The sequence below is a fragment of the Vulpes vulpes genome, chromosome 5 (genome assembly GCF_048418805.1).
Source record: "Vulpes vulpes isolate BD-2025 chromosome 5, VulVul3, whole genome shotgun sequence".
NCBI classification, from domain to species: domain Eukaryota; kingdom Metazoa; phylum Chordata; class Mammalia; order Carnivora; family Canidae; genus Vulpes; species Vulpes vulpes.
This window is the reverse complement of record NC_132784.1, coordinates 5,668,423-5,688,924: the sequence shown is the minus strand read 5'-3', so window position 1 is coordinate 5,688,924 and position 20,502 is coordinate 5,668,423. Positions and strand designations below refer to the sequence as shown.

The 20,502-nt window shown below is 38.4% G+C and overlaps 1 pseudogene; it reads right to left on the bottom strand.

Moving 5' to 3' along the window:
* Positions 1-1,122: 1,122 nt before the first annotated feature.
* Positions 1,123-20,200, bottom strand: LOC112932742 (protein disulfide-isomerase A3-like; annotated as a pseudogene).
* Between the last annotated feature and the right edge of the window lie 302 nt (positions 20,201-20,502).

Sequence of the window (20,502 nt, the reverse complement as noted above, 5' to 3'; positions counted from 1 at the left end):
TGCTAATGTATATAATATATATAATAGTATATATATATTATTATAAAAACTTCTACTTTCTCATTAGTATGTGTGTTACCAATAGGTGTTCCATTGATGCTCTTATATTATATATATATAAAATATATATTATTCAGTAATAAAAGTATATTAAATCTTGGCATTTATGATAAAACAAAGATGCTTAAGAGCATTATTCTATCTGAAATATGTCGGACAGAACAAGATGAATACCATATGACTTCATTAATATATGGTATCTAAAATAATGACAACAAAGACTACAATAAAAACTGAGCTCATGGGTGCCTGTGTCTCTGCCTCTCTCTCTCTCTCTCTCTCTGTGTGTGTGTCTCTCATAAATAAATAAATAAATAAATAAATAAATAAATAAATAAAATCACTGAAAACAAAAATGAGCTCAGGGAAGTATAGAAGAGCCTGATGATTGCCTGAGGCAGAGGATGAGAGTGAATAAAATGGGTGAAAGGAGTGAAAGATACAAATTTCCAGTTATAAAATAGTCACAGGGATGTATGGTGACTACAGTTACTAATACTATATTGCATATCTAAAAGTCGCTGGGAAAGTGGATCCAGAAAGCTCTCATCATAAGAAAAACAATTTGTAACTATTTAAGATGATGGATGTTAACTAGACTTACTGTGATGATCATTTGGTAATATATGCAAATATCCTTATGTTGTATACCTGAAACTAATATAATATTAAGTCAATCATACCTCAATAAAATAAATATATTATTTATCCTTATAAGGCTTAATAATGTTCATTTTATGTATATGCCACATTTTGTTTATTCGCCAATGGACCCTTGAGTATCTTCCAACTTTTGACTATTGTGAATAATGCAGTTATGAACATGGTTGTACCAATAAATTTTTTAGTCTCTGCTTTCAATTCTTGAAGGACATACTCAGAAGTGGATTTGTTTGATCATAATGGTAATTCTGTCTTCAATTTTTTAAAATAACCCTGAGTCTGTTTTTTTTTTAAAGGGGGCTCATTTATTGTCACTGTCCCAAATGTACAAAAAAATTAGAAAATAACCCCTCAACTCAGTCTCCCCACCCCCACAACGTTCCCCCCAACACAAATAATTTTTCCCAAAACCACAAACATCAACTGGTCCTGATATTTCCATAAACAGTGCAGCTAAGAAACAGTTTAGAGAAAATTAAACGGGATTCAGATTATATCTATTGTGTCCTCTCCGCCCTGAGAGTAGTAATCCCACATGGGTCCCAGTCCTCCCCAACGGTCTTCCCATCTCTGATGGAAGAGTCCCTTAACAAAGTGGCATGTTTGGCTGCTGCTTTAGAGATCCTCCTGTGCCTTCTTCTTCTTCTTGGCTTTTTCTTCTTGAATTACAGGGGGGTTTGTTGCCTCTCATTGCAGCTAGCTAATAAAGTCACTTAATTCACGGCCACCTTCATATTTCTTTGGATTTAGCTTCTTGTTGGCTGGAGAGAAGTAGATTGTAGGAAAACCACTGACTTCATATGCAGAAGGCACGTCATTGGCTGTGGCATCAATCTTGGCTATGACAATATTTGGGTCTTTTCTGAGCTCTCTCCCCGTTCTTTATGCTCAGGCTCCAGATTCTTACAGTGACCACACCAAGGAGCATAAAATTCAATCGGCACATCTTTATTTTCGTTATTCACTATTTCATCAAAATTCTCTGCTACCACTACCTCTACTGGCCCATCATTGCTTGCTGGGATGGGCTCAGACTTCAGATATCTCTTCAGGCTGCCATCAGAGTAATCCTGCAGGAATCTTTCAAGAGCCTTGCCATCATGCGAGAACTCCTCTTGCATGACAAACTTCTCTCCTTTTGCAGTTCTGATAGCAACAACAGGAATCTCTCCAGCAGTGCTTTCCAAGACAAAATCAGAAAGTTTGTGGTTAAAAGTTTTGCCACCATCATCACTGCTTCTCCAGTAGTTGGAACCTTTAGCATTCTTTGCACAGTCCACATCATGGTAAGCCACAAGTAAGTCCTTGCCCTGTATCAAATCTTTATGGTCTTCTGTCATGTGAGGGAAGATCCCAAAAATGTTTTCTTGGATAATTTTTTTTTAATCTTGCCACTGGTCATCTTCTGTTCTATATATGCCACAGTCTTGTCCTCAAACTCGCTCATCAGATGTGAAGGAGGAAACAAGGTGATACCCTCTCCCTCATCATCATATTTGTTCATCAGAGACTCCACGTTAGTGTGTGCAAATAGGTAGTTATCTCGCAAGTTACTGGCTGCCTTTAGAAACTTAGAATGAGCTTCACTAAATAAATCTTGGGAAAAAAAACCCACCACAGAAGCATCTTTATCACTAATGAACTTCTCAAATTATTCCTCGGTTCTGGGAGGAACTGAGGCTGGTCCTGCCTGCTTCTTCAGATGGCTGACAAGTCCATGGGCAGTCCTAAGCCCATCATAAGCACCAGCTTCTTCACCGTCTCTAAACATCCCCAGGGTTGGATATCCACCGACTCCATAGCTATTACAGGTGTTTGTGTTGGCAGCACAACCAACCTTTGCTAATGGGGCCATTCCTTTTAATCTGGTTGCTGCGGCTGCGGACTCAGGGGCAAGCCTCTTGCAGTGTCTGCAGGCCCGACCACCGCCCTGGGCCTGCAAGTAGCTGCGCGGTTAGATGTTCCCACAACAGCTCACCACTGCTCCCCAACTGTGGTGTTTGTTTCTTTGTTTACTTTTGGCTACTTGATCTTTGCCAAATTCACCAAATACATCCCACGGAGAAAAGAACCATCTCTTCAACAAATGGTGCTGGGACAACTGGATTTCCACATGGAAAGAAAGTAACACCTATCTCACACCATATACAAAAATTAACTCAAAATAGATTAACAGTCTATATAGGAGAGCTAAAATCATAAAGCTTCTGGAAGAAAACATACAGAAAATAATTATGATTTTGGTACTGATCATGGATTCTTAGATGTGACACTGTAAACATGAGCAATAACAGAAGAAATAGTAGATAAATTGGACTTCAACTTAAAATCAAAGGACATCAAAACACTTAAAAGGCTCTATAGAATGAAAGTATTTGCAAATTGTATATGTCCTTAAGGCTTAATATCCATAATATAGAAACAAACTCTTACAACTAATTCTACAATAATGCATGCAACCTAATTAAAATTGGGCATAGGGGTTGTATAGACATTTCTCCAAAGAAGATGTACGCATAAGAGCAAATAAATACATGATAAGATGTTCAGCATTAGCCATTAGGGAACTGCAAATGATAACCACAATGAGCTATCACTGCACATCTCTCAAAGTGGTGGAAGTGAAAAGTTGGGACAAGAATTCAGTACTGTGTGATGAGAAACTGGTCTCAGACTCTGTGGGGGAATGCGAAATGGTGCAGCCAGTATGGAAAACAAATGGGAAGTCTCTTACCAACAAACCAAAACAACTTCCTCCTCAAAACAAACACACATGCAGCTTCCATATGACCCAGTGTAATAGTTCGAGGCTTTGATCCCAGAAGAGTAGATTTATGTTCACTCCAAAACCTGTACACAAATGTTTCTATCAGCTTTATTTGTAATGCCCAACAACTGGAAAAATCTAGGTGCCCTTCAACGTTTGCAGGACATCTGTGCCATGGAATACTACTCAGCAATAAGAAGGAACAGATTATTGATACAAGGAGCAACCTGGGTGAATTTCCAGAGGATTATGCTGAATGCAAAAAACAATCCAAAAGATTGTGTGTTTTATGAGTTCAACCGTATCACATCTTTTCAATATCAACATTTTAGGAATGGAGAATAGATTAGTAGTCATCAGAACTTATGTAAGTGGTGAATGGGACAGGGAAGTGAGCGTAGCCTTTAAAGGGCAACATGAGAAATCTGCTTGCTGATGAACCATTCAGTGTGGTGACTGTATCAGTATCAACATCCTGCGTTTGATATTGTGCTATATTTTTCATGTTACTATTGGGGGAAACTGGTAAAGGATGTACAGGATCTCTCTGTCTTACAAGTGTGTGTAGATCTGTAGCTACTTTAAAAAAATTAATCCAAAGAAAAAGATTAGCATATTTATGAATGCTTGATAACAAAGCACAGGTCAAAAAGATAAAATAAATATGTGAAATGAGGACCTCAGAACTGTGGAAATTATACTATATGGAGTGAATGAGGGTATTAATTACATCTGACTTTATGGGCCATTATGTTTCAGATGTTTATTTGGTAGGCAACTAACGAACTTAGTAACTAAATTAAAGAAAATAGTGTGTTTTACATAGACCGTGGATTTTTGTCACTTAAAGGGTGAATATGACCTATTTATCACTTATTATAAATACTGATAAATGGCATTTGTTCCTCATATAACTGTTTTTTATTATACTGTGAATTTTATTTTTTAATTATTCTTTCAATCTTTCCATTAAACCTATCAGATTTGTTTTATTCCTTCATTTTCTCTTTTCCCTTGGCTCTGGAAACCATTCTGATATTTGCATTATTTGTATAGTTTTCCCTAAAATATAACATATACCCACAGAAAGTTTAGAGTTAATATCACCTCCTTACCGACAACAGAGAAAATACACAGTATTTTATTTGTTCAGTGTGTCCTCAAACTTCAATTCCACCTCCTTTAAAATCCAAAATTAGTCATTATTTTTGTTTTTCAGTAGAAGCCTAATTAGTTTTCCACTTAGGTTTATTTATCCATTTGTTCATGATTACATCCTCTATGCCTTTCTCTTTGTTCTAACATCCCTTTTGCTTGAACTTGTTTCCATGAGGATCTGTAAACTCCTTTTGACTGAAAATATCTTGAATTCATCATTCTGGAATGACAGTTTGCTGTGCAGGGAATTCTAGGTTGACATTTATTTTCCATCAGCACAGTGATAATAAAATTCCATTTTTATGTTGTTGGTGTTTTTTTTTACTCTTATTCCAACAATATTGTATTATTTTACTAAGAACCTCTGAGTATGCCTTTAATTTTATTAATTCTACCCAGCACTTGGCATGCTTCTATAATCCAAGGCTTCATGTAGTTCATTGAAACTCAAGTATTCTCAACCATTATCTTTTATACTGCATCGTTTCCTTCTCTTCATTTTCTTAATTTGCTTCTCTATCTCCTTCTGGGTATTTGATGGATCCTAGTATTTTATTAACCTGATATCCTTACTGGTCGTTTATTTATTTACTTTTCTCATCTCCATCCCTCAGTACCCCATTTCAAAGACTTTTCTCATACAGATCAGCTGAGGCTACTGTGAAACTTACTAAGTTTTTAATGGAAATGATTATATATTTTTTCTTAACAGTTCCTGTTAGCACGTTAGAAGTTGCTCTATTTTATTTTTATAGAACCTTTTTATTTTATTTTACTATTGATTTGCATTCCTACTTTCGGCCCTTAATAATTTCAAAGATATTTATAGTGTCTTTTCAATTGTCTTATCTCAGATTCTTGGAACTATTAATCCTTCTGACTCTTTTGTTTTACTCTCTACCATGACCTGTGTCATTTGCAGGTTTTCTTTGCTGACCCAATAAACTTGAGGATTACGTTTTCTGAAATATAACTTTATTCTGGGTTTATGTAAGGTGTCCTTAGAGAATTAGGTACAGTGCTCATAAACCAGTTTTGTGTTAAATTCTTAGTTTGGAGATTCATATTCCATATGTGGTGTGTAAATGCTGCCTCTCTATTCATGGGTGCGTAGACTTGTGTCTCTCTATCTCACATGAGGTGTGAATTTTTACTTGGCATTTCCTCAGGCCTGTGGATGATGTGTTTCAGTCCCTCTTTCAGCAAAAGGCAGCTATTCCAGAGTTTCTTTTAATTAGGGTCCTAGTCCCAAAGTTATTTTCATACAGGCCATGAGTCTTGTCCCAAAATGATAATACAGCCCTGTCCCCTGACTCTTAGAACTCCTGTCTTCACTAAATATAATTCTGGCTACAGCAGATGCCTAATCAGTAGAGTGTCCTGGAAACCTGGATTACCTCAAAACAATATCAGGACTACACTAAAAGAATGGTTAGCCTCGACTCTCATCCAAGGATGTTAGTTAATAAAATGTGAGAGACTTCTGAATAATGTGTTCTCATCTGTCAATGAAGCTTTTTGCCTCAACATTAACACAAATGTTACAGGGAATAAGCCATTGCAAAATACTTAATGGCAATTTTTGGCTGATGGATGCTGCTTTATGACCAGTTATCTTGGAAATTCACATTTGCTGCTCAGGATTTTCAAAAAATTATATGCACACAGGTTTCCAACAACAAACTTTTTCTCATTTCCGTGCAATTTTGTTGTTGTTGTTGTAGTTGTTGTTCTGCTTGCATGTTCACCTGAGGACAATTAGGACTCATCTAGAGTAGCCTTTTTTTTTTTTTAAGATTTTATTTATTTATTCATGAGAGACACAGAGAAAGAGAGAGAGAAGCAGAGACACAGGCAGAGGGAGAAACAAGCTCCATGCAGGGAGCCCAATGCGGGACTCGAGTCCGGGTCCCCAGGATCATGCCCTGGGTGGAAGGCAGGCGCTAAACTGCTGAGCCACCCGGGGATCCCCCTAGCCTGTTTTTTTAAATAAAGAAAACTAGTCAATCAAAGTGATATACTCCTTTATAACTTGGAGGTAAATAGGATAATGTCAACATAAGGTGATGGCATCAAACTTTTGAGCTTTATTTCAACAACGTTGGAATAGGTAATCATGTATGCAGGATACTGTGAAGATTATATTAGATAAGGCATTGACTCTTCTTATACATTACTTAAAATTATTTTAAATACATATTGTAACAAAGAATTACACTATGATAATTAGCTGTGATTATCAATAGCCATACCAGGTGAAAAATTGGAACTATTTTCGATTCACACTAGAATAAGAGGATATTTTTTCATCTTTCATTGGGTAAAAAGTAAACACATTACAGTTTTGATGAATAACATTAATCTGCATAGTACATTTCCCTCCAATCCTGCAAGTCATTTTATAATGCTCTGTGCTCAATTCTTAGAAAGAAATGTGGACTCTAAAAATCTCCTTCTGGTATTTGTTGTGATGAGCACTGGGTGTTGTCTGTAGGCGATGAATCACTGAATTCTACTCCAGAAACTAATATTACACTAAAACGTTAATTAACAAAATTTAAGTTAAAATAAAACAAAAAGTGGGAAAAAAAAAGAAGAAAAGGTAAACAAAATCTCCTTCTATGGCATGTGAGGAGACCACATCCAGAGAAGACATGAGGTCCCCCAGATCTCACACTGACCATCAGTGTGGTCAAGGTACTGCAAGCGGGCTGCCTAGGCAAGGGTTATACTTTAAATAGTGTCATTGGAGGAAGAACCAACTACCAACAGGTAAATCATTTTGTGTGATAGATCAGATTTCCAGATAACAGGTAAGACTTACAAAATCAGAAATAGAAGAGAAATTTCAAACTCAAGGTACTGGTGTTTTCAGCATTTGAGTTTCCTTTCTGTTTCAGAGGTCATCTGCCTCACGAAGAATGGTCATAAGACAAAATTAACAGTGAGGTAAGACAGTATTGTGATTCCTTTAATCCTTCCAGCAACTTCCCCAGGTCTGTAATAATGCTTCTTTATATGCAGAGAAGCAGAGGCTTAGAGTTTAAATAGCTTTCTCAAGATCACAAAGTGAAAAGAAAAGTGAACACAAATCTATCACTACACTTCTAGAGCACTTTGGTCAATTATCTATCTAGGTCTAAGGACATCAACTTGGTAGGAGATGGTTTTGTCTGAGGTTTTGTTTGTTTTTGTTTTTGTTTGTTATTATTATTGTTTTCAAGTAGGTATAACATAGACATTAGACAATTCATTATAGAGAAGCATGGAAATATTTCATATACCATGATAGGAATAATTCTTGCTAAAGTAGAAGTGAGTAATTGATACCAATTACTTGTTTTATCCACTCTGGGGAGTAGAACATTTACTCTGGTAATTAATCAGAAGTGACCTACCAAGTCCGAGCACCCATCTCTAACTGTGTTGGAAAACTCAGTACACTAAAAAAGATAGATTTTATTGGTAATCTCTGAATTCACATTGTAGAATAAATAATGCATGGATGTCATCAATAAACATAGCTTATTAGGCATCAATAAACATAGGAACATCAATAAGCATAGTTTATTACTAAACACCAATAAACGTAGGGACATAGTTCTGATATGAACTTTTAGTGCCTCCTCCTTAAGAAACAGCAGCAAGTAATCTGTGTTAGGGTCTTTTAATCCTCTTTTCTAATTTTTCATATATTTACCTGGTTTCACTGTAGATTCAGAATTGATGGCAACAAACGTCTTCACTCTTGTATTAAGCATCTTATGATTGCTTGATCAATCATTCTTGATTTTTGTGGTAACTTCTATGGTAAGTGGTTTCTGCCAATAAGATTCCACCAAACTTTGGTTTAGCCCAACCTGAGCATCCGTTTTATGTGATTATGTCTTTTCTGGCTGATTGCAGCAAAAGAAGGGGATTTTTATAGTCTTTATGTGCAAGCATTTCCTACCCTGGTCAAGTCTGAAAACAAAACTCCATGTAGGGCTTGTGGAGACCACAGCAATTCCACAGTTCTTGCATGTTACCATCTCATGTCCCTGTAGCCTCATGATTTTGACAGCAACTCTGCGACCAAAAGTCCCATTTCAAGATAAGAATCAGTTGCAGTTAAATGATGACTCCAAGTAAAGATCATCAGTCACCAAAGTTTTCTTATCGCTTGAAATCAAATACATGAAATGATTAAGGTGGGGGAGGGGTGTCAACAAATATTCAGAAGCAGTGCACAAAGGTTTTACTCTTATTTGTGTAATGACTTACGGTCTGAAACAGGATAGAATCTCTGCTTCATATACACAGGGCTTGTATAATCACGTACGCATGCATGTGTGTGTGTGTGTGACTGAAGCCACTCTAAAGGGAGAGGGGTTTGATCACGACTCTCAGTCAATTAGTAGAGGATCGTTGGGTGGCAAACTTGTGCTCTCCATCATGGTGCCAAGATTTTTATAGGATGTAGTATTGAAGTCTTTATCTTTCAACTTTGCCTCTCTTTGTTGTACTGTCCCTGAATCAGACTTATAATTTCTCTGGAATTAGGGAGAAATGATCCTTTAAAAACTAGCAATTTATCCCCCATCCATGGAATAATTTAAGATGGCTCTTTTGTGTCATCCTAAGTGTAAAATATTGCAGTTTACATTTTATTTATGGAAATATAAGTGTGCTGGCAATTTTCTTTGCATAAAACAGATGTGTTTTGAGGAAAATATATATTTCCCATGTACCCATTTATAGATATATGGCTTCTCTTGGGAGCTGAAAATATTTCCATTTTTTTTCCTCTCAAATCCCCTTAGTGTTAATTATCTGCTTACAGCTCTTATTTTCTTTTATAACAAACGTGATATAGGCTACTAAATCAATTAAGGCACTGGCTTCCAATTTGAATCTCTTGTTAGTAATAAGTAGGGTTTTCAGATTTAACTTTTTATCTTCTTATGAACTAGTGTCTCAGTAAATTTCAGCTTCTCTCATATTTCAGGATTGAAACTCTATGTGTCTATTTTTAATCCCAAATATATGCAATCATTTATACATGTGTAATAAGATGAACTATATGTATGTGTAAAAATAGATGGAAATGTCTTCCTTTCTCCTAAAAGTGTTCTATCCATGGTTTTAATTTCAAATATGTACACCTTATATGGACCTTTGTAAGCAATTTTAGAGTCCTCAAATTCTTTGAGGACATGATGAGATATGAGTATATAAATCATATATGATATATTCCATTTTGGCTTGGTATTCATATTGAGGAGCCTGAAGAAGTTTGGTTTTTAATCCAATTAGAACTGGTGATGGCAGTGAACGCAAAAGGGGAGTGTATCAACTCAGTGCATTGATGTTTTCCCCGTTTGGAATGTTATACTCTTATCAGATACAGAATGTTGTGGGATTTCCATTAGGAGATGCACAAGGTAGCGTCCCTTCTTACTCAGCACTCAACACAGGGGGCCCTCACTTACTTCTGGCAGCTTGTTTTAAGAAAAAATTATGCTTGAGATAGGTATCTATGAGAAAATGAAGTACCTGGGGGCCTCTGGGATGTGATAGAAAGCTGTCCTTAAGTTATTCCAACCTAGCACTAATTGTCTTAACTTTTGACTGGGTTTGAACTCCGATTTCCCTTGTATAGTATCAGGTTGCTGAAATTCTCTGCTGTTTTTTCCTTCCTCTCACTTTCTTTTGCTTTCTCCCTTCTCTTTCTTCTTCCTTTCTTCTCTACTCCTTCCCAAAATGCATGCATTGAGTCCTTCATGAATAACATGTGAGACATACTACCCATTCCCAGACTCTTTCCCTCTCCCCTCCAAGCACCCAAAATAAATGTAATCAGCCAGTCACTTCATATGTGCAAAGTCTTAATTGTAGAAGAACAACATACTTTCTTTCATGATTTTAGAATGCAGTATCCGGTAACCCTTCTCAGAGAAAAAGGCTGCTATTATTCTCAGGATCCCTGTGGAAAGTAAAGTTAGATCATGTAAGAGCAAAAGAATGTAAAGACTAAGACCTTGTAGGGAAAATGGAATTGCAGTGCTTTTGTTTTTCTGTTCTTTATTTTAAGAAATCTTTATTTTATTCTACAGAAATCTTTAGAAATGTCAGTTCTCCCCAGACTTGAATTACCAAAAAGCTGGCATTTTATGAAGACAGATCCTAAATAATGTGCTTCAGGAAATCACTACCCAACCCTAACTTCTCTACGGAACACTCTGCCCTCCTGTCTATATTCATTGTAGGAGGAAGATAAAAAGCTTCATTTCTTTTTAGTGGTTGGTCTGTGGTAAATGGTATCTTATTGTTTTAAGGAGTGATCTACCAGCAATGAATGTATCATTTAAGTCAGTCCTGGGGAGCTGGATTAGTCTTGCTTTCTGTGCAGTACATAAAGCAAGCTTTACATGGCCTGCAGAATTCCAGAGACCCAGAGGGGGATTACAAATGTTGCCATTACCCTCTGATTCCAGCACTATGGGACTGTCTCTACTAAATGAGATTGGACAAGAATAAAGCCAGTCTATTCTCAGCTTGCCAGCTGCAGCTCAGCTCAGCTTTTGGGTGAAATGAGGTGCTTATCTGCTCTCTTCTCTCTCTGCAGAAACTCCTTTCATACGAATCACGTGTGTGCATTTCCTTGTACATTTTATATTCTTTCTCTCAGCTCCACTCTGTCTCCATCCAAGGAATCTTCACAGACTGAAAGATGAAGGATTGAATGGAAAGTAGAAGCTTCTAGAATTATACATGGACTCAGTACTGGATTTTGGGACAGGCTGTCTCAACTGATAACAACAAACTTGACTGAAAGGTAAACCCTCTCTTGTTCAGTCATTCATCCATGCAAGAACCCACATTTCAGTTCAAATAATATTTCTGCATGGGAAGATGAAGGGCCTACTTCTGGAAAAATTCCATAGTTATAGCAGTTTGTCTGCCCCCCCCCCCCCCCCCGCCCGGAAGCCCCACGCATTGGAGCTTTTAAAAACACCAGTGCCCAGCAATTATATCAGAGTCTCTAAGAATAAAATCTGGGCATAAATATTTTTAAAGCTCCCTCAGTAAGTCTATTGAACAGGCAAATTTGAGAAATACTGAGTTAAAAATTTTCAGGCATTTGTAGTTACATGTGGATGGATTGTGAGGGACATGAGAAATTTGCTGAAAGAGTTGAACTCAATATTTCAATAAGTTTTTAGTTCATTTAGAATGAAACCAATATACCTGCCTTGACAGGAGCTAGCACCTTGTTAAATTATTTATAACTTAGAATCTTGCCCTTGTTCTTATTGACTGGAAACTGGGCTTCTTTTGTGTCTACTGAAAATAGGACGGAAGTGTCAAGTTATTAATATATCATCAGTGTGTCAATGTTTCTATTTATTGATGAAGGTGTATGTGGCTCCTGTGCAGGGCTCAGTGAATATGAAATTATACCATAGAGAGGGAGATAGTTTTCTAAGAACTTTCTTCTAAGAAATGTTGGAGCTCAATATTCCAGTGCTGTCCTCTCTAAAACAAAATCCCTTATCAGGTCTAAGTTGCTTATGACAGCTCGTTTATCTCTTGCTCTTGAGATGTCAGAAACAATATTGCCAGTTTTGCCTATAGCAGGCATATCGGTTATCATCTCCTCACTTCCATAACTTCTCAGGGCCTCTTCCTTACAATTTCCCTAAAGACATACACCCATGATCCATCACCACAACTTAATGGGTTTAGATGGTGAGCTGACTGGAGAGGAACTAATCAGATCACAATTTAAGAATCTGGAACTGGTACAATGACTTATGCATAACTGGTAAGATAATGATGATCAAACAGTATGTGTGTGTGTGTGTGTGTGAGTATGTGTGTGTGTGTGTTTTGCAAGAGTCAGTGGCCATGGAAGGCAAGAGGCAGACCATACTGAAGTCACTGGCAGTAGACACATATGTAAGCAAAGAAAGCTGGTCTACAGAGAAAAGTGATGGAGTAAAGTCACTATACAGAGAAAAACAGAGACACAATGCAGTGTACTCCCATGAATGATGGGGGGTGTATATCTAAGTCCCTGAGTTTCCATTATAAGATATTTAATTTATGTTGTTAGTATTCATGACTGTGTACTGTTAAATTTTAGCCATCTTCTTCTATGTTTCTTTTTTTAAGATTTTACGTATTTCTTTATACATGAGAGACATGGAGAGAGGCAGAGACACAGGCAGAGGGAGAAGCAGGCTCCATGCAGAAAGCCTGATATGGTACTTGATCTCAGTACACTGGGATCATGCCCTGAGCCAAAGGCAGACGCTCAACCACTGAGCCACCCGGTGTCCCTTCTTCTATGTTTCTATGTCATCTTGTCCCCTGAAATAAAAATTTTTAACAAAAGTGGAGCATGGGTGGCTCAGTTGGTTAAACATCGACTCTTGATTTCAGCTCAGGTCATGATCTCAGAGTTGTGAGGTTGAGCTCCATGCTCAGTGGGGAGTCTGCTTGAGATTATCTCTCTCCCTCTTCCCCTACCTCTCCTCCCAGTTGCATGTTCCTCTCTCTCCTTTTCTCAAAATAAATAAAATCCTTTAAAAATGTATTAGCAAAAGCATCACCACCCTTCAAAGCCTAGCTGTCTATATATTACTCCCTCTCATCCTACAGATAACTGTTAGTTTTCTGTACCATACACTTTATGGCTTAGAGGCGCAGTAATTAATTCTTTCAGAATTCTGGAGCCTCAAAGTCCAAAATCATAGTATTGACAGAGCTGTGCTTCCTCTGTAGGCTTTTGGAAAGAATCCTTCATTGTTTTTGCTAGCTTCTCTGGTTGTTTCTGCAATCTTTGCTTTTATTTAACTTGTAAACACATTAATCCAATCTCTATCTCCAACTTCACATGGTATACTCCTCTAAGTTTATATGCCTCTGCTTTTCCTTCTTGTAAGTCATTGTATTAGGGCCCACTCTAATCCAGTATGACCTCACTTTAACTTAACTACATCTGCAAAGATTCCAAATAAGTTTACATTCTGAGCTTCACAGTGGAAGTGATTTTTGGGGAAAACATTATCCAATCCAGCAGAAAGCCTATGAAATGTATTTTCCTTGAATCTGGGCAACATATTGTTTTGAAGGTCCTTCACACAAGGTTCCCAAGTTGAAGAATCAAGTGCCTCCTAGACATGTTCATTCACATCACTGTACTAACATAGAGAGAAAGGAATTTGAGAATGAAAAAAAAAAAATTGTAGCTAGTTTTTTTCTTGAGGCCAAGAATATAAATTAGAACTACTAGATCCTAGATATTAAAGATCACAAAAATAAGATAACATTGGGAAGATCTCCTCAGAGGTTATGAAACAGTGAATCTATAGTCTAAAAGCATCTAGGAAACTGCAATAAATTTTCTTTGGCAGAATAGAATTTAATCAGATGATGGTAAACTGAGCAGAAATACCCTGTATTTCTCACTGTTTTCTCTTTCAGTATTTAAAATTCTTCACTTGAAGGTGCCACTATTCATAGATTGCCCTGACTATAGAAAACAAGGGTAAACCTTTACCCTCAATATTAGACAAGGTATTCTTACTGATATTGGTATTCAAGCATGATGGAATATCCAATCCTAGGTGGACTCCAAACATGTTGGTGTGAATTATCTGTTATACCCAATTTCCTATATTTGAAGAATCACACAGACAGTTACAGGAAAACCTAAACAGACTCAACTTTGCTTCTGGGGCACATTCCTCTGTTTGACACCTGTATTCTTAATCTGTATTGGTATTTGGTTACATTTTGATGATGATTTGTTATTTTGCAATAAGGATCTTACAGATCCTTACAGATCCTTACAGATCTTACAGATCCTTTATTATAACAAATAAATAAATAAATAACAAATAACAAATAAATAAATAACAAATCATCATCAATGCCCCACTTTTTCAAGGATCTTACAGATCATTATTGCAAAATAGACTAGTCTATTTATCTAACAACTAGACTATTTATATTTTCATTATCTTTCATTGTCTTGTCAAATCCTGAGAACTTAATAAACTTTCATTGACTTTCTGACTGACAGACAAGGAAAAGAAGGGAGACCTTGTGCTACATGTATTTTCCCAAAATATCTCATTTAATCTTGACATTAATCCTTAGGTTAGGTGTTATTATCAATAATTTGAAGATGATAAAACTGGGATTCAGATAAGTTGAGTAGCTAGTCCAAAGTGATCAAGGCAGTAAGTAGCACGTCAAGGATTCAGCTGTAGTCTGTGACTAAATTCTATTTTTCTTTAGCTTCAATGCTGTCTTTATAGAGCTTGGGCTAGATGATCTCATGAAGTTCTTTCTAATCATAACATATATAATTTTCCAGTGTGATATTGGTACAGTGAAAATGGTGGAGTTTTGGCATATGCTGGGTTACAGTTTGCAATGGACACAGTTTATTTTTATTACCATTGTTTTCTCCAAGAAATCTGACTGCACAGCTTCTCTCCCTTGTCCATTATCTTCCTGCCACTCCCTATAATATCAGGGTTTATTTTCCACCTTTTTCATCTGGATTCCCTTTACTCTTTACCATGTCCTCCAAAGTATAAAAACAGCAGCTCTTATTTAGCTGTTGGTTGGTTGTCTGTGTTGTCTAGAACAAGTCAGGAAAATGGTACATTTTATGTAATAAAGAAAATAATAACCATTAAGTGCCAACTCATCAGGTATTCTGTTAGAATGATTTTGTATATAATCATCTAATTTGCAACACCAAGGCACCAGCTGGTTTTGTGATAATACATCTTCTGAATTCAGTAGCAATCTAAAAGCGTGTAGATACACAGAACCCAGAAGAGAAGATTAGTCACAAACATTGCTCTGGTGATTCTATTCCCTTCTACAGGAGTTCCAGACCCCAGAAGCAAGTGATCTTTTCCCAGATGGAAGCCCTGAAGTCCAGAGAATTTAAATATTCTACTCAAGATCAAACAGCTATCATGTGAATTTGGATTCAAACTGAGGTTTTTCCACCCCCCAACTAATCACTGTCTCTACTCTTCCCAAATACCTACTCTGGTTCACTCTTGGAAGGTAATTACTCTGTGTCAGGCCCTGTTCTAGGTGCTGGAAATAGAACTGCGAAGATGTCCCTGTCTCCACTCTCAGTGACCTGATATTTGAGTGGAAAGTAAATGACAATCAACAAGGAAACTAATATACAATGACAGGTAACTTTGTGTAGTGCTGTTAGGACGAGTATAACTTTAGGGTGTGTATTAGAGAATATTGGGTCTTGGAGTAAGAAATTTAAATTAGGTGGAAGAGAAGGCATTTACAAGGAGGCCTCTGTGCTAGAACGCAGCAACAGAGTACAGCCTGGAGGGCAGTATTCTGGGGAGAGGAAGAGCTGGCACAGAGACCCTGGGTCACAAGACTGAGCTGGTATATTCAAAGCACGTTCTCAGAGTGTGGTGAGCCTTCTTCTCTTGTCCATTTGTCACTATGAGAGCTGCTGTAGCTTAGCCAAGAAGGAAGCCGGTTCCCTGAAGTATGGAAGCAGAAGTATGGAAATCCCATCTGGGAGCCACCGTGGTATTCATCACTCCTGAAAGGGGGCTGCCTTCTCTTTGCTGGGCAAAGGTCAGTCCTGCAGGTCCACACCAGTTCAGGCTCTCTGTTCCAGAGGGATCTCTGTGACCCACAAAGCAATTTGGTTTTGTTTTTAAATTACAGAAGTGGCCTTTCATTGCATAGATTCTAAGCAAAAGTCATGAAACTGCGCAAGGAATTGCCACAGCGTCTTACAGAAAGTTCCAAAGGGGAAAGGAAATAAACAAAAGGGCTGGAGGAAAGGAACAAGGCATTTCAGTTGGCGTTAAGCTGACTTTTCTTCATTTCCCATAAGGTCACATTCAGAACTCTCTTTGCATTTGGATGGCTTGGAGTGGTTGAGTGTTTGCTGTAGGAAAATGATCACCTTTTCTGCTACTCCTCCAGTCAAGTCTGTATAGTTGATAACAAGAAGGAAGACTAATGCAAAACCATTTGAGACCTTGCTCCCTAGTAAGGCACAAGACCTGGTAAATCACATTAAACAGAAAGCATAGAGGATGTTTTTAAATTCTGATGAAATGATCTGCTCCTTCCTTCTCCCCTAATCTCTACTATCTCTGCCTTTACAGGAGGGTCATGGCTAAAAAGAAAAAAAAATGTGATGATGTTCAGGGCAACAGAATCCAAACTATTTCAGGTAACACTTATCCCCGGGGGAGTCATACTTTTCCTGGTCTGAAAAAGTTGATTGGTCCTGAGGGAGAGTTTATGGTGTTGCAGTTGACAGTGGTGTTTTGTTTTTGCTTCTACTTCAACACACTTTCCCTCTTCAGAAGGTCATGCACACAAGATCTGGCTTATACAATAATATTAGGAATGCCAAAAAAGAAAGAAAGAAAGAAAGAAAGAAAGAAAGAAAGAAAGAAAGAAAGAAAGAAAGAAAGAAGAAAAGAAGAAGAAAAGAAGAAGAAAAAAGAAATGCCCCACCATCCATCCATCCATCCATCCATCCATCCATCCATCCATCCATCCAAGTGATGGGTAGCTCAGTAACCAGTAGCAGTGATATGTTTACTGAGCACTCAATATGTAAAAAACACTATGTTTCTTGAAGGTGCTTTCACTCTTCAGCCCTAATATTATGGACTGCTAGGGTCTGGAGCAATATATACATACAAGAAAGTGAAAATAGTATCTTAACTCATTTTTGCTGAAGAATTGCTCCTCCAAGGCAAAGTTGAATCCAGCCAAGATGGTAGGGATTAGAGGAAGGAATCACAATTAACTGTTCAATGCACACGGTCATCATATTCACCATGAAAAATTCTATGGTTTTGTCTTTTGAGTGTACTCAGTCAATCAAATATTTTCCAGTTTAACTTTCCAAATTATCTTGTGTCCTCACATGCCTTGAGACTGTTCCTACTGCCTAAATTCAGGGCTGGGACTAAAAAAGTAATGAGAACCCGATTTGTGACTTTTAGGATCTTAGAGTATCCATTAATGAACAGAACAGGTCTGCATGGGTATAGAGTATGAGGTCTGCTCCTACTCGATGATCACTGAGATACCCAGAGCAGACAGAGACCAGGAGTCAAAGCAAATATGACCACATAAGTACCTAAGCTGGGACAGTCACTTTCTATTACAAACTAGAAAGCATGATAAGAGAGAAGCGGACTAAAAGGTCTGATACCATGGAGAGCCCAGGAATAAGTGCAAGACTGGAAGAAAAGTGGACACGTTCAGTGTGATTTCAGAACAGATACCCTGAGTGGTTGAGACGGACGAGGCAGACATGCTCATCTGATACCTAAGCAGATGCTTAGTTGAATCACCATCAGCAGTTTCAACAGCTCCTGACGCTCAGGCTGACCTGGGCATTTAATTACATGAAGACCAATTAAAACACAGAATCTCATGGCTGAGGCCCCAGCATGCTGAACATTCTCAGTGACTACAATGAATAGCCAAGGCTGAGAACCTGAAAAATAAGAGGTTGGAAGTGGTGGGCAAGCCCACACAGGGTAGTACCCAGCATCCATCTATTTTCTTCTGTTCTGGTCCCCAATCCCAGGGATTTGGCCACATTTCCTCTCCTTGAGGAAGTGCTTCTGCCCACTGTAATTTGGGAATTCCTAACCTCTTCCAAACTGGAATTCCTCTTTGGTTCTCCTAAATACAAGTCCATCAAAACTTCTTGATATAGACATAGATAACAGTAACTCCTGATAGCAAGTTAACAAGTGTGTGTATGCCACAAGGCATAGTATCTGGAAACTTGGTTCCAGGTGCTGGACAAAATGTTTTCCATGCATGATTTCACTGGCTCCTCACAACCATTACATAAAAAAGAAAACTGTCAGTTCCTTTTTACAGATGGGAAAACAGTTGTTTAGAGAAGTTTAGTAACTTGGCAAAGTTCCTTTGCCATGTCAGTTTATCAAGACTGGGCATGAGCCCAGGTCTGTGTGATTGAAATCCTTGATCTTAACTGAAAGATGACACGGTTGTATGGCAATATCAGACTGTGATACTGGCCACTGCTGCTCACTATTCTCACTATGTTGAGATGCAAGCCCCGACTTGCCATGAACTTCTGACACCAACTCTAGGAAGGCCCATGGTCTTCTCCATCATGGTAGCACATCCCACCTGGGTCTTGTCTCTGGGGCTAGGGATTGAATCTAGGCAGCACAGGGCTAGTATAATCCAGTGTGGGCTTGGGACTCAGAGTCATCTAATTTAAAACTGTTTGACCTTGCAAGTTACTTCTTGATCTCTTTGAGGTTTAGTGTTCATCTGTACACTTAGAATATTTTTAAAAGAAAAGCACTGATAATGAGGACCAAAGGAGAAAGCATATAAAATGCCTATTAAAATGCGAATGTGTAACCTATTCCTAATAGATGATGGTGGATGGGGGAATGGCTTGTATTTCTTAGATGCCATGAACCCAAGACCCGTCAGACACAGAGCTCTATTCTGCTTGCCTTATGCTTTGGGCATTTCTTTCGATGGGGCCTGTATAAACCTCAGTCCTGGTCCAAGGAAGGGACTAGTCCCACAGCCCTTGCTTCAGTTGGAAAGGCCAGCCTAGCCTTGTGCCATTTCTCATACTTGCCACTATGGCTGCTCTGGCCTGGCTTCTTCCTGCTTCCTCTACCTTCACTACTTCCTAGTTCGCTCTTAAAACTGTGTTACTGGGTCTGTAAGAATTGCTTTTAAAGAATAATCAATCCTGAGTAAACACTCTGGATTCACACCCAGGGTCAAAAGCAGAGCTTCAGTGCTGAGTCTCTGTAGCTGTCATTTTGATACTTCAAAGTCTTGTATGCTATGGAAGGGTGGAAAATGCTACCGTGCTTCATCAACCAAGGACAGCTTATACCGGGCACCTCTCTGTCCATATGCCTTGGAAAGTATAAAGTAACAGGCAGATATGGCCTGCCTTCATATACTCAAAATTTAACAGGAAATTAATAATGTGATTCTTCCTAAAATAAACGTACACACACACACACACACACACACACACACACACCTATATCCCCCTACATACACTTACACAGATAACAGAATTTCATCAATATCTAAGACAAAATGAGACTTCAAATATATTTCCCATTTGGAGTGGGCTGTGATTAGGACCCATGGTCAACCTGAGTTTATTTTCAATTGCCTCAGACTTTCAGGGTGCTTAGGTGGGAAAGCCTGAGGAGCTTTTGGGAGAGGTGGAGGCCTGGTGGGCACAGAAAGTCAATGTGTCATAATAGTTCAAAACCCAGCTCTGCCACCAGAGAGCTACATGATTTGCAAAAATCACTTTGAACTTGAGCTTCCTATATGTTACAAGGATTGCTATGCTGGTGGTTCTATATGCCCTGTCTCCCCACCTCCATCCATGTTCACACCTTCTCTGCTCTGCTTCAGGTACTGGAAGGCTGACCCTGTGGACTGCGTGCTGGGGAGGCCATGGCAGGGCAGCTCAGAGAAGGAGAAGAGGGACATTGTAGAATGTCACCCACTCCCTTTCCTGCCTGTAGAGTCTTAGCAGTGACTGCATTTCTTTATGGCTTTAGTTCCTGCCTGAGAGTCCCCTTAACAGTGATAAGCCCTTGCTCAGTCACAACAATGCTCTTTTCCCCTTTGTCCCTTCATGCCAGGGATGAGGGCTTTTCCCCCACAGCCAGTCCCAGAGCCTGCATGCTTCACCCTCACTCATGGGTTCCTTTAGCCTCACCACACCATCTGTACATCACTGTTCACAAAGCTCTAGTACGTTCCACAGGTCCTAGGCCATTACTTTCCTG